General features: G+C 44.5%; 1 protein-coding gene and 1 long non-coding RNA gene across 2 annotated transcripts in view; both read left to right on the top strand.

Moving 5' to 3' along the window:
* LOC148144204 (uncharacterized) overlaps window positions 1-14909 on the top strand; it is a 443218-nt gene that overhangs the window by 245715 nt on the left and 182594 nt on the right. The gene's annotated exons all lie outside the window — the stretch shown is intronic.
* On the top strand, window positions 1459-3632 carry LOC148144208 (uncharacterized). The gene is made up of 2 exons (XR_015751391.1): window positions 1459-1559; window positions 2261-3632. It is a non-coding gene; the product is annotated as an uncharacterized LOC148144208 (long non-coding RNA).

The following is a 14909-nucleotide window of genomic DNA, read 5'->3' as shown; positions in this document are numbered from 1 at the left end:
TAAACCTCTATAAGGTCACCCCGTAGCGTCCGATGTTCTAGGGATAACAGCCGCAACTTATTCACTTTCTCCCGTTAGCTCAAATCTTACAACCCTGGCAACATCCTTGTAAATCTTTTCTGAACCCTTTCATGTTTCACAACCAACTTCCAATAGGAAAGAGAGCAGAACTGCACATAATATTCCAAAAGTGGCCTAACCGATGTCCTGTACAGCAGCAACATCACCTCCCAACTTCTATACTCGATACTCTGACCAATAAAGGAAAGCACACCAAATGCCTTCTTGGATATTCTGCCTACCTGTGACTACTTTCAAGGAACTATGAACTTGCACTCCAAGGTCTCTTTGTTGAGGAACACTCCCTCAGACCTTATCATTAAATAGAGAAGTCCTCCTCTGGTTTGCTTTTCCGAAATGCAGCACCTCATATTTATCTAAATTAAACTCCATCTGCTATTCCTCAGTCCATTGGCCCATCTGATTAAGATCGTGTTGTGCTCTGAGCTAACCGTCTTTGCTGTCCATTATACCTCCAATTTTGGTGTCATCTGCAGACTTATTTACTATACCTCCTATATTGACATCCACATCATTTATATAAATGACCAAAAGCAGTGGACCCAGCACCCATCCTTGATCACAGGCCTCCAGTCTGAAAAGCAACCCTTCACCACCATCCTCTGTTTTCTACCTTTGAGCCGATTCTGTATCCAAATGGCTAGTTCTCCCTCTATTCCATGATATCTAACCTTGCTAACCAATCTTCCATGGGGAACCTTGTCAAACCCCTCAGTGAAGTCCATATGGTGCCCTGGGATGTAGGCTATCAGGCCCAGTGGACTTGTCTGCCCTCAATCCGAATAGTGTGCTGTGTACCTTTTCCCTATCGACGTTGATTGTTTAAGTTTTACTGTTTCTGTAGCCTCTGACTTGTCCGTTCCAATAGGAATTGTACTATTGTCCTCCAACTTGAAAACTGAGGAAAAGCATTGACTTAGCATCTCTGCCATTTCGGTGTTCCCCCCTTAAGTCACCGGTTTCATCTTCCGAGGGACCAACATTTACCTTAGTGACTCTGTTCCCTTTAGCGTATCAACAGAAGCTTTTGCTACACTTTTTGATATTTTGTGCGAGGTTTCTTTTGTAATTTACCTTTATTCATTTATGAATATCCTTTTGTTTATGTTTGAAAGTTTTCCAATGTTTGAGCCTTCCAGAGGTCTGGAATAATATTTCGAAAAAGACTGAAAAATTCAAAAATATTCTCCGTTAAAATTTTAATAAAACCCGGACCTTTCAGTTGTCTTGTGGCAAGGAACACGATCTCCCCGCCCGTTGTCTCCGATTGGTTGGATGACCAATGTAGCCACGCCCGCTGCACGTAGCGTGACGTCACGAGCTCGGACCCCGCCCCTTGTGAACTGGCGCATGTGCAGTGTAGGTCCTGTAGCAGGACAAAGGCAGTGTGGGAGAGGAATGGCGCCGGCGGCTGAAGGAACAAGAACAGGAGCCGCTGGAAAAGCTGAGCAGGTCCGGCAGCTCGTGTCGGGAGGAATGTGAGGAGGTGTTTCGGGTCCGGGGATCCTCCTTCAGAACAGGACCAGGTTTCAGGAACATCCCGGGGAGGTCGCCAGGCCCGAGCGCCAAGAGCTGGCTCCTGCCCCCGGGGAGAGGAGACAGTGAGACAGGGTAGGATTGGGAACCGCGGGAGGAGGGAGACTGGGGAGTTTATAAACTCCTGGGGAGAGGCCCGAGGCCTCGGAATAAAACCCACAGCCCCAGTGTTTACTTCATTGGGAAGGGACCTCTCGGGCTGCCGGTGCAACCTGCCGCCATCTTTGTCAGGGTAAGGCGCTGTCTTGGGGCGGGGAGCGCGGGCGGCCATCTTGGTGAGGGCCCCATCAACCGTCATTTCCGGAGGAGAATTCCAACCTTGTGGCAAGCTTGGACAGCAGGAAGTCATTCAGCAAATTTACTGGTTTTCTTTTCTCAAGCAACCTTGACATTTCATTATCATGTCCCTGATTCAGCTTCATTTCCAGCAACTTTGGAAGCAGCTTGATCAAGCTAATTGTTACCTAAATGAAGTTTTCCTCCATACACACACAAGGCTATCTGGCTGCATGAGGGTATTCAGGTTTCTGTGTCCTGGATAATATGTGATCAGCAGGCATCTGGCAAACAGGAATTGCCGCCTATGTTATGTTTATTTAACTGTAGTGACATTAATCACATATTTTGTGAATTTCTTTTGCAGGAAGACACGCGGAAAGAAATCTGAAAGCAAATGACACAAGAACTTCTGACAGAGACACTTGATTCATTGGGACTTGAATATCAGCAACTGTTCAAATTGAGATGAAATGTTTGCTTTTGTTTGCTTGAGAGATTTTGGATACTGGTGTGGCAGGAAGAATACTGAGACACACAAGTGAGGGAGATTCAGTGCGCTGACTGTGAAAACTGCTTCAACCTAATGACTCAGCTTGGGGGATAAAAATCTCACCATTCACGGTGGGGAGAGACTGTGAACACATTTTGTCTGTAATTTCAAATCCAGAGCAACACAAGGAAAGCTCTCCCTATTGGGAAACCGTGGAAATGTGAGTATTGGGAGAAAGGGTTCCCTTGCCCCTCGGTGCTAGAAACTCTCAGACGCATTCACACCAGGGATAGGCCATTCACCTGTTCCATGTACGGGCAGGGATTCAGGTGGATGGACAACCTGCAGATGCAGCAGCAGGTCCACACAGGAGAGAAGCCATTCACGTATCCCATGTGCGGGAGGGGGTTCGTGCAGTCATCTACACTGCTGATCCACCAGCAGGTCTACACGGGAGAGAGGCTATTCACATGTCCCGTGTGCAGGAAGGGCTTGTGGGCAACGTACAGCAACATGAGCGGGTCCACACAGGGAAGATGCCGTTCACCTGCTCTGAATGTGAGGAGGAATTAATTGATTCTTCCAGCCTGCTGACCCACCAGCTGGTCCACGCTGGAGACAGCCCACTCCCCCGCTCTCAGTGCAGGAAGGCTTCTCCAGCTCCTCCCACCTGTGGAGGCACCAGTAAATTCACGTGCCATTGCAGGGGAATTGAAAGAACAATGGCCGAGTCCCATTAGTGACTGGACTATCAACCCAGGTCTGGAAACTCACAGGTTTGAATCCTGTTGTGGCAGATGACGGAATTGGAATTTGGTCAGAAATCTGGAGTTCAGAATCTAACAATGAAACCGTTTTCAGGGCAACAAAGAAAACCCCCATCTGATTCATTCATGTCCATTTGAGGGAGGGAAACTGCCGTTGTGGGAAAGGATTCACTCAGTCATCCCAGCTGCATCCTTTACCTGATCTGACCTATACGTGACTCCAGACCCACAGCAATGTGGTGGACTCTTGACTACGCTCCCTCATGCTTGGAAAATAGGTGGGAAGAAATTTACTTGGATACAGAGCATAGGTTGAAATTGCTGAGTGAGGCAATACTTCCTCTGGGTTAAGGCTGTACCAAGGATCCAATTACAAAGGGACACGTCTGTGCTGACCAATAGTAAAGAAAGTGGGGATGGGGAGTGTATGCACTTTGACCTTGAACTGTTTTTAAATGAAATAAATTGGTTTTCATATGCCTTTTTGCTGGGGAGATCTGAAGCAGTACTGAAGTTGTGTCACAATAAAGGTGACCTGAACTTACCATCAGACTCAGACACTGATATCTATGAGGTCCAACAGGTTTTTGTTTTAAAGCTGCTAATTTCTTTCAGCCTCTAACACTAAGCTTCCAATGTTATGTATCAGAAGGAGCAGTGAACTAGTAGCTAGTATTGTTAGAAACTGTTAAGTTTGTCATCTCTGCACTTACTGCGTTGTTTCATCTGCATTGTAAAGTTTACTGCCTGCAGCAGGAACGTGTGGGCTGTGTTCACTCGAAACTAAAAATCACACAACACCAGGTTATAATCCAATAGGTTTATTTGGAAGGACTAGCTTTCGGAAAACTGCTCCTTCATCAGGTAGCTGTGGAGCAGGATCATAAGGCACAGAATTTATAGCAAAAGATTAGTGTCATGCAATTGAAATGATATATTGAACCAACTTAGATTGCTGTTAAGTCTTTCTTCTTGTGGAATGGGTTGAAGGTTTCTGTTCATTAATATGTAAATCCCAGAACTAGTTTTAAGTCACATTCTCCAGATAACTTCAGGTTTTATAAAAAGAGGTGACATCTCACCTCAGTCAATGCATTAAAGGTGTAAGGTTTGAGTCTGTCTGTATCCCAATCTTGAGTTAGACTGGTTGTATTTTCAAAGTAGGGATTTATAAAATATGACATGGCTTGACTGCTTGCAGATTGCACACATTTTGCGGAAAACTGAATGTATCTGCAAATATAATTCTGAAAATCCAAATTTGCCCCATAGAATTGTGTGTGTGTGCGCACATAAGAGAGTGCGTGTTTGCATGCTTGGTAAAGTGTCATGATTTGGAGATGCTGGTCTTGGACTGGGGTGTACAAGGTTAAAAATCACACAACACCAGGTGATAGTCCAATAGGTTTAATTGGAAGCACTAGCTTTTGGAGCGCCGCTCCTTCATCAGGTGATTGTGGAGGACACAATTATAAGGCACAGAATTTATAGCAAAACATTACAGTGTGATGTAACTGAAATTATACATAGAAAAATACCTTGATTGTTTGTTGAGTCTTTCATCTGTTCAAAAACCATGATAGTTTCACTTTTTTCATATGTAAATAGAGTCATAGAGATGTACAGCATGGAAACAGACCCTTCGGTCCAACCCATCCATGCCGACCAGATATCCCAACGCAATCTAGTCCCACCTGCCAGCACCCTGCCTATATCCTTCCAAACCCTTCCTATTCATATACCCGTCCAAATGCCCCTTAAATGTTCTCAGGTTAACTGTAACAATTGGTGTTCGCTAACGTCAATTGTTACAGTTAACCTGAAAATGTAACTGATGTAAATCACAAAACCTTTTTTAATTTACATATGAAAAAAGTGAAACTATCATGGTATTCGAACAGATGAAAAACTCAACAAACAATCAAGGTATTTTTAATGTAAAATTTCAGCTACATCACACTGTAAACTTTTGCTATAAATTCTGTGTCTTATAATTGTGTCCTCCACAACCACCTGATGAAGGAGCGGCGCTCTGAACGCTAATGCTTCCAATTAAACCTGTTGGACTATAACCTGGTGTTGTGTGATTTTTTAACTTGGTAAAGTGTAAGTGTGATGGAGTGTAAGCCTGTGGAAAGGGTGTATTTGTGTGTGTACCTGAGAGAGAGCGTGTGGATAAAAGCGAGGGGTTGCATTTTGGTAAAGCAAACAAGGGCAAGACTTGTACAGTAAATGGTAGAACAGAGAGACCTGGTGGCGGGGGGGGGGGGGGGGGGAGTTCTTTGAAAGTTGCATCACCGGTAAACAGGGTGGTTAAGGTGGTGTTTAGCACACTTGCTTTCATTTTTCACGTCATTCAGTGTTGGAGTTGGGATGTCATGTTGAGGTTGTACAGGATGTTGATGAGGCCACTTTTAGTGTACTGAGTACAGTTCTGGTCGCCCTGTTATAGGAAGAATACTATTGGAGAAGGTTTGGAAAAGCTTTCCCAGGATGTTACCAGGATGAAGGGTTCAAGTTATAAGGAGAGGCTTGGACTTTTTTCACTGGAGCGTAAGAGGTTGAGGGTGACCTTGTAGAAATTTATAAAATCATGAAGGTTGTAGGTAAAGTGATTAGCAAATGTCTGTTCCTTCAGTGAAGGAGAATTAAAAACTGGGAGACATTTTTTAAGGTGAGAGGAGTGAGATTTTAAAAGGAACCTGAGGGATAACGTTTTTTTCATAGACGTTAGTTTGTGAGTGAATGAACTTCCAGAAGTGATAGACATAGGTATAGTTACAACATTTAAAAGACATTTGGATGGTGTAATGAAGGTGTAGGTGTGTAGTGTACCTTTTTGAGAGAGAGGAAGCGAGCAAGGACTGACTGAAAGCACAAAGTGTGCTGAACAATTTAAAAATGTAACATTTGGTTGAAACAAATAGCTGGGGTTGTGTTGCCATCGAACAAAAACAAATTCAATTCAGCCAATCAGTTTAAAGTATGCCCCTGATACCCCTATCGAATTTGAATTTTACCGTTTGGAATGACACCAAACCAATGAAATGATCTGATATTTTGGGGTATAAAACCAGATGTTTTGAACAGTTAGAGGGGAAACAGCAAAGACAACCAAGCAAGCACCAACACAAGGCCAGCGGATATCTCTCTTGAAGAGACAGGTTCTTCCATTTCTATCACTGGGTGACCCAAATGAGACATTTTTACTGATAGCTGCATAATGATCTTCCTGCTGGATTTTTTTTCAGGGGGCACAGTTTCTGGTGAGAGAAATCCTGTATCCTGGGAAGGTGGGTAAATTAGTAAAAGTGCTGTTAATAGTATTTTAACTATGGAACCACCAGCTCTTGTGGGAGCAGTGCATTCCTCAAAAACATTTTGGAGGAATTCTGTATAACTGTGAGAGTGAAAACAGTTTTCCCACTGAGCGTTAAACAGATACTGAGAATGTAACACGTTTTAAACTGTGTTCTTGGGAAATGGAGGAGGATTGAACTTGCCAACATGAACCAAACTTTGCAGAGAAAGGAAATTTCCTGGGACGGAAGAGCTTGATAGCAGTCAATAATTGTCAGATTATTTGATGAAGATAACAGCTCATATGGGGTGATTACTGGGGATCCCAGAAGATTTGTACAGAACTTGAAAAATCTTTAATTAGGTTTGAAACGATGTTTTGTGTTTTGATTGATAAGGTTTATCTAAAGGAAGAAACTGCTAACTTTAAAAAATCAAGGTTAAGGAGGGACAGATTGATTATATGATTGTTTGAGGACAGATAAAAAGACATTTATTGACATTGACAATAGACAATAGGTGCAGGAGTAGGCCATTTTGCCCTTCGAGCCTGCACCGCCATTCAATATGATCATGGCTGATCATTCCTAATCAGTATCCTCTTCCTGCCTTATCTCCATCACCCTTGATTTCACTATCTTTGAGAGCTCTATCCAACTCTTTCTTAAATGAATCCAGAGACTGGGCCTCCACTGCCCTCTGGGGCAGAGCATTCCACACAGCCACCACTCTCTGGGTGAAGAAGTTTCTCCTCATCTCTGTCGTAAATGGAGATTGGAGTAGAGCTCAGAGTGATACAATTCTAAAGTTTCACTCTGTGAATGAATGGAAAACTGCTTAAAGATTGCCTCCTGGTCTTCTACTTCACCAATTAAAATTGGTTTGACAACTCTTGTAATCATAGAATCCGCACACTGTGGGAGCAGGCCATTCGGCCCATCGAGTCCACACTGACCCTCCGAAGAGCATCCCACCCCAAAACCCATCTCTGAACACTGTGGGGCAATTTAGCAAGGCCAATCCACCCTAACCTGCCCATCTTTGTGACCATGGGTGGAAACTGGAGCACTGAAAGGAGGGCAGAGGAATGTGCAAATCCCACACACAGTTGCCAGACGGTGGGATCGAACCCGGATCCCTTGCAGTGTGAGGCAGCAGCGCTAACCACTGAACCAGCAAAATGGCTGATCTTTAAAACATTGAGAATAGCTAAAATAATGTATTTAGAAACATCAATAAAGTCTGAAAGCATATTCAATTGCTTCAAAAAAACTGCAGACATCATTCTGAAACTTGCAGTTAAGCCACAGTTGAGAACAGGCTGTGAGGGAGGAATGAACTATTCCTAGTCTTGTGAAATTGGTACAGAATATGTAGAAATAGAGTCATAGAATTGCAGAGCACAGAAACAAACCTTTTGGTCCACGCCGACCACACATCCTAAATTAATCTAGTGATCTGTTTGCCAGTATTTGGCTCATATCTCTCTCAACCCTTCCTATTCATACAGAGGCCTTTCCAGAACCCATCCAGAAACCTTTTACATGTTGTAAATGTATCAGCCTTGACACACGGCCTCTGGCAGCTCATTCCATACACGTACCACGCCCTGCGTGAAAATTGATCCCTTTTGTCCCCTTTAAACCCTTCCCCTCTCACCCTAATCCGATGCCCCTCCAGTTTCGGACTTCCTCTACCCTGGGGAAAAGACATATAAAATTGAGCAGCCAGACAAAGTTCAAAAAGAATAAAATGTTGAGTCCCAGGAAAACAAAGTTGTCGCACCAGTCTTTTTTTTTCTCTCCTATTAGCATTTGGACTGAAAATCTGTCGGCTATACCAACATCTCCACAGGACATACTACGCATGCTTCTCGGTGTCAGCAAGCACTGCGCATGTACGCCGGTGTCAGCAAAATACTGCGCATGTGTCCCGGTGTCAGCAAAATACTGCGCATGCTCCTATCTGACAGCGGAAATAGCGCGCCACATTCTTTTGATGGACCTATAGAAAGCGCTAGAAGACCGGAAGGAGTGTGGTGTTCTTGCCATTGAGAGCGCACCTATTCTCTGAATGCGGACATTGGACCATGAGCTTGTGAAGCTGTAGTTGCTGTTCTTGTCTGTCTGAATGAAAATTGAGCTTCACCTCAGACTGCAACTTTCCTCTGTCCAACATCTGTGAGTACAACACACTCTTTTCTCAGCCCCTTTTCCATTTTATTTTTTCATTCTGGAGTTCAGTTCTTGACCTGCAGCAAAGTTGGTTCAGGTCTGTGTCTTAATTAGCAAACACATGGCAAATGCAGTAACACAGTGTGAAGTTATAGTCTTTCCTGTGAAATAAAAACAGAAAGGAGATGCATTGTTTAAATACGTTGTTTATATTGGGATGTAGAACAAGTGAGAACTGCAGATGCTAGAGATCAGAGTCGAAAAATGTGGCGCTGGAAAAGTGCAACAGATCAGGCAACATCCGTAGTGCAGGACAGTCAATGTTTTGGGCAAAAACCATTCATCAGGGATGATGTGTGGATGTGCAAAGGTGCCTCAGCTACGTTCTACTCAGGCTTTCTATCCCAGTCAATGCCAGTTGTCAGATAGGTGCAGCAAGCAATGAGCAAGGCAAGTGGTGTATTAGCAAGAGGAATTGAGTTCAGAAGTTGGGATGTCTTCCTGCAGTTAGGGGGTCATTGAATATATTCCAAGCTGAGTTTATCTGACTTTTAAATGTTAAAAGTAGTTATGGGGGAAGGCAAGGACATTTTTAAAAAAATATTTTATTAGAAACTTTTTCAAATCTTTTACAAAACATCTATAGACAAAAAAGAACAATACCAAAATACAGAAAGATAGAGGCAGTACAACAATGTCATATCACGATACTATTAATAATGAACTAACAACTATTCTACCAGAACAACCGTACCTACTTAGCTTAAACTAAACTACAATCAAATTTTTAAAAAATTAAATTAAACTGAATTCAAATTAAATTACATCACATTATTTTATTCTATTTCACTCACTACACCTCCACTGAGGCTCCCATCCCTGGGAGCTCCAGTTATTGTACCCATAATCTTTTCCCCCAGCCGCCCTTCCCAGGGCCCACTGGTGCCCAATCTGATTCCCATGGCATACCACGGCCCTAATCAATATTGCTGATAAGTCTGCATCCATATAGTTTAGAAAGGGTTGCCACGTCTTGTAAAACTGCTCTGTTCTGTGGTGCACCATATTCATGGGGTAGTCTTGGTGGAGATGCTCCATCACTAGCCGACGCCACCCCATAAGACCTGGGTTTTTTCCCCAATGTCTCTTTCATTAAAATGTTCTTCCTTGCATAGTGAGTAAGAATGTTACACAGTCTCTTCCCATGTTTCCCAGGAGAGGGCAAATTTGCCAACCCCAGAAGAAGAAATGCCAGATCCACTTTAACTTCAATCCCGAGGATGTCCTTCGGCTCCCTTACTATAGCACTCCAGTAAGTCTGGATCTTAAAACATGACCAATAGCAGTGTGAGAGAGTGCCTATACTCATTTTACATTTGGGACACCCTGGTGATACTCCTCTCTTGAACTAGCCTCTCTGGCACCATATGAGCCCTGTGTAAAATCTTCAATTTCATGGCCTATGCTTTGTTACGTATTGAAATTTTCCTTACATTTTCCCATATTTCTTTCTATACTTCCAATGAAGTATCCTCTCCGAGCTCCTGATTCCACATCCTACAGATTCCCTCCATGTCCCATAAGGCACGTCCCTTTTGTAAATAATACAAAGTACTGACTGAAAGAACACCAACACACTGGAGTACTCTTTCTCCACGTCTGACCTGTAAAGCTGAGCTGGGACCATCGTCTTTTTCTGTATATAATCCCTTTATCTGAAAGTACCGGAATAGGTACAATCCATATTTCTGACTTAGCTGGCTAAATGACATCAAGACCTCCCCCTTGAATAAATCTCCCAGACAGGAGATTCCCTTATTCTCCCATGACTTAAAGCCGGAGTCCATTGCCCCAGGTTTAAATCCTTGGGCTCCCACCAGTGGGGTAAACAGTGAGGTCTTAAGCCAACTGCCCTCATCTTGCCTCATTATCCTCCAGGCTTTCACTGTATTTAAAATGATTGGACTCTTACACTGCTCGGTCATGGATTTCATCTTATCCATAAATAATTAGGGGACATCGCAACGGCGAGGCTTCAACATCAAGCCAAATTGACCCCGAATCACCCCCATACCCAGCCACCCAGATATGGTAACAAAGTGCATATTTGATGTCTCTTCGAGTCCGGAATGTTCACCCCACTCCCTCACCCTGTGAGAGCTGCAATTTGGTAAATTTAATTAGGGGGCGGCTGCAACACCAAATAAAAGAACCGAGCCAACCATTGAGCCTCAGTAATACTCATCTGGGTAGCAACAACAGGAGCATTCTCATGGGGTACAATAGGCGAGGAATAACATTCATTTTATTCAGGGCTATTCAGCCTAACCATGATAACGGTAATCCCTCCCACTGCTGCAAATCCTGCTTTATCCTCTCGAGTAATTGTACATAGTTAGCTTTATACAGCTGGTGGAAGGCAGGAGTAATAAAAATTCCCAAATACAAAAATCCTTTTGACGACCATCTAAACAGGAACTGCATTCCATCCTTCAGATCAGGCACCTCCACTAATCCCCCCCCCCCCCCACCGGCACGGCTTCCGAATTTGTAAAGTTGATCCTGTAGCCCGAAAAACAGCCAAATAAATTAATTGTTTGAATCAATCGAGAAACTGACTCCTCCAGATTGGCCAAGAACAAAAGGATGTCATCAGCATATAGGGTGATCTTATGCTCGCCCATTCCCACTCCTGGCCCCACTATTTCAGGATCCCTCCTGATTGCCTCAGCTAATGGCTCAATTGCCAAGGTAAACAGCAGCGGTGAAAGAGGACACCCCTGTCTACTACCTCTCCCACTATTAAAGTTATCTGACTTAGTGCCATTTGTGATGACTGCTGCCTTAGGATCATTATACAACACTACCACCCGTCTAGCAAAGGATCCCCCCAGACCAAAATGCTTGTGGACCCCAAACAAGTACAGCCATTCTATCCGGTCAAATGCCTTTTCTGCGTCTCCGGAGACCACCGAACCCAGGATCAATCTTTGCGGCATACCTGCACCATGTTCAGTACCCTCCTGATATTGTTGGAGGAGCTACGACCCTTAAAACCCATCTGATCTTCTTTCATAATATAGGGCAACACCTTTTCCAACCTCAGAGCCGGCATCTTGGGTAGAATTTTAAAATCTACATTCAACAGTGAAATGGGTCTGTATGAAGCACATTCTTCAGGCTCTTTCCCCTTCTTTAAAATGAAGGCGATATTAGCCTCTCTAAGAGAGGGTGGAAGACAAACCTGTGTATCTGAATAGCTATACATCCCCAGAGGTGGCATTTATGAATTCCTTATAGAATTCACTTGGGAATCCATCTGACCCTGGTGTGTTGCCACTCTGGAGATGCTTTATTGTTTCCTGCACCTCCTGCATCGTCATAGGGGCATTCAACAGGGAAACCTGTTCCGCCTTTATACTGGGGAGGGGCAGGTTCTCCAAATTCAAACAATCTTTGTTTGGCGAAGGAGACCCTTTTTTGCCACCTGTGTGTGCAATGAGTCGAGAGCAGCCCGGAGAGCTGCAGCTTGACCAGTGAAGGCCTAATATAATATACTTTCTCAGCATCTATTGTTGCTCCTCCCTCTGCTTCCTTCTAGTTGTTTAATACGAAATAACTAGGCCTCATAAATATGCCTTAGTGGCCTCCCACAGTATTGCCGGATTACTGGCCTTACCTGAGTTGATATCCCAGAAGACCCTGAACTTTCTTCTGATGTACTCAACGAATTTGCTATCCCTTAACAGGAATGGGTCCGTGCACCAGTGCCATGCATCCATTCCACCACCCTTGATTTTACCATCTAAATACATTGGCACGTGGTCTGAGACAGCTATATTCCCAATTTTACAAGCCAGTGTTATATCCAAAATATCTGATGACATAAAAAAAACATGTCAACTCGCGTGTGGCACTTGTGTTGGTTGGAATAGAAAGTAAAGTCTCTTCCATTCAGGTGGAGGTGCGTCCACACATCCACTAACCCCAACTCCTCACACTGGGGCAGCACGGTGGCTCAATGGTTAGCTCTGCTGCCTCACAGCACCAGGGACCAAGGTCCGATTCCGGCATTAGACGACTGTGTGTGGAGTTTGCACATTCTCCCCGTGTCTGCATGGGTTTCCTCTGGGTGCTTTTGTTTCCTCACACAGTCCAATGATGTATAGGTAAGGTGAATTGGCCATGCTAAATTGCCCATGGTGTTAGGTGCATTAGCCAGAGGGAAATGGGTCTGGGTGGATTACTCTTCGGAGGGTCAGTGTGGACTTGTTGAGCCCATTTCCACACTGTAGGGAAACTAATCATGTCCACCAACTGCTTAGATTGTGCATTCATACATGCCAGGCCCCTTGTTACCCTGTCTACCTCAGGATCTATGAGGCGATTAAAATCCCCTCCTATGATTGTGCTGTGCACCCCAAGACTCATTAATTTAGCAACTGCATCAATCAGAAATGTAAGAGGGTGCATGTGGTGGGGTGGGGGAGGATACACATTCAGGACGCCATGTAGTTGAGCTTTAAGAATGATGAACTGTCCAAGTTCATCCTTAATTTGCTCAATTACCTGGAAAGGGAGGTTCCTTCTTATCAGTATAGCCACTCCTCTACTTTTAGAGCTAAAGGAGAAGAATACCCTATCATAACTCCCTCACCACCCCACCCCACCTTACCCATAGCTAACATCCTGGATCCTTCCAGCTGAGGCCGTGCCCTAGCCCCAGGCAATTCACAGATGAAAAAAAACGTTATTTACATTCTGAGAGTTAAAAATGGATGCCCATTCCCCCCTCTCCCGCCCTCCCCCCCCCACACACCCCCCACCCCCCCCCACACACCCCCCACCCCCCCCCCCCCCCACACACACACACACACACCCCTTCTCCATACATCTTAACCAGAGGTGTCGCCACCCCCAAACCAAAACCAAAAGGACAGCAGTTAAAACAAAAGTCCCCACATAATGCACAACTGAACAATATACTAAATAATTCCGGTTTTACATCAAGGCAGTACAGAGAAGCCGATAACCACAAAAAAAAAATGGAGAGAGGAAAAGAAAAGAAGGGGCAGAAAGAACTGTACCATTGTCCATATCGATGGCCCTATCCCGACCTGAGTCCTTGAATTCAGAGAATTCACAAAGTCCTTCACCTTTTCTGCTGAATCAAAATGAGATACCGACCCCCCATGAGCGAAATGCAACATGGCCAGGGACCTCAAGGAATATTGAATATTCAGATCCCTTAATTTTCTCTTAACTTCATTAAAAGCCCTTTCTCTTCTTAATTCTTGCTCCTGAGAAGTCCTGAAAAGATATTATTCTTGAGCCTTTGTGCATTAAAGCCTGTGGATCTCTTCCCAGTTTTCTTGCTGTTTCAATCACTAACTGTTTTTCTTTATAATGCAGGAGTCGCACAAGGACCATGTGGGGGCGTGGGTCTGGTCCTGACCTGCACATTGCAATTCGGTGGGACCGCTCCAAGCTCAACAGGCCTGACTCCAACTGCAGCCCCAAGAACGTCAGGAACCACTTCTCCAGGATTCCAACGAGGTCTTCGCCTTCCTCACGTTCCGGAAGACCCACGAGCTGTAAGCTTTTTCTCTTACTTTTGTTTTCCAGGTCGTCCACTTGCTCGTGAAGGACCCGAACCTGGTCTTCCAGCGTTTGGATCCTTCCTCCTGAGACCTCCACCACGGTCTCCGATGCCACGGTCCTCTCCTCCACTGCCTATTCTCTTTAGTCCAACATTTGAATTTCCTGCTCCATGCTTTTCCAGCGTGGCAGATAGTGGTTCCACCGCTGCTTCAATCTTTTCTCAGAGTTTGGCAAACTCCGAGAGTAACTGCTGCCCCATTAAATCCAAAGGGACTGCCCTGGGAGTTTGAGCAATGGCTCCATGCACCCCCGATGCAGTAGGGGAGTGCCCTACCTGCTGCACCCCTGTCAGCCCCTTTCCTTCATTTGCTTTCATTCTGGTCCTAAAGCTGTCAAACCACAATTATAGCAGCTCCAGATGTTCACTAAGTTTATATTAGTATTTTTTTCTCCTAAGGATGGTTAATGAGGGGGGGGGGGGGGGGGGGGTAAAGGTCCACATTGCCAGAGGATATGGCACAGAGCCCAACACAGCAGACCACTCAGACCACCGCCATCTTGGATCTCCAAGAAAATGGTTTTCAGACCAGTAGAGAACAGCTACAGGATCATACAGCACAGAAACAGACTCTTCAGTCCAACTAGTCCATGCTATGTTCTCAAATTAAACTGGTCCATCTG

The sequence above is a fragment of the Chiloscyllium plagiosum genome, unplaced genomic scaffold (assembly GCF_037043375.1).
Source record: "Chiloscyllium plagiosum isolate Xiang-an unplaced genomic scaffold, Cpla_swu_hap1 HiC_scaffold_27, whole genome shotgun sequence".
NCBI classification, from domain to species: Eukaryota; Metazoa; Chordata; class Chondrichthyes; order Orectolobiformes; family Hemiscylliidae; genus Chiloscyllium; species Chiloscyllium plagiosum.
Note: the sequence above shows the minus strand (reverse complement) of the source record. Positions and strands in the feature narration are given on the sequence as shown.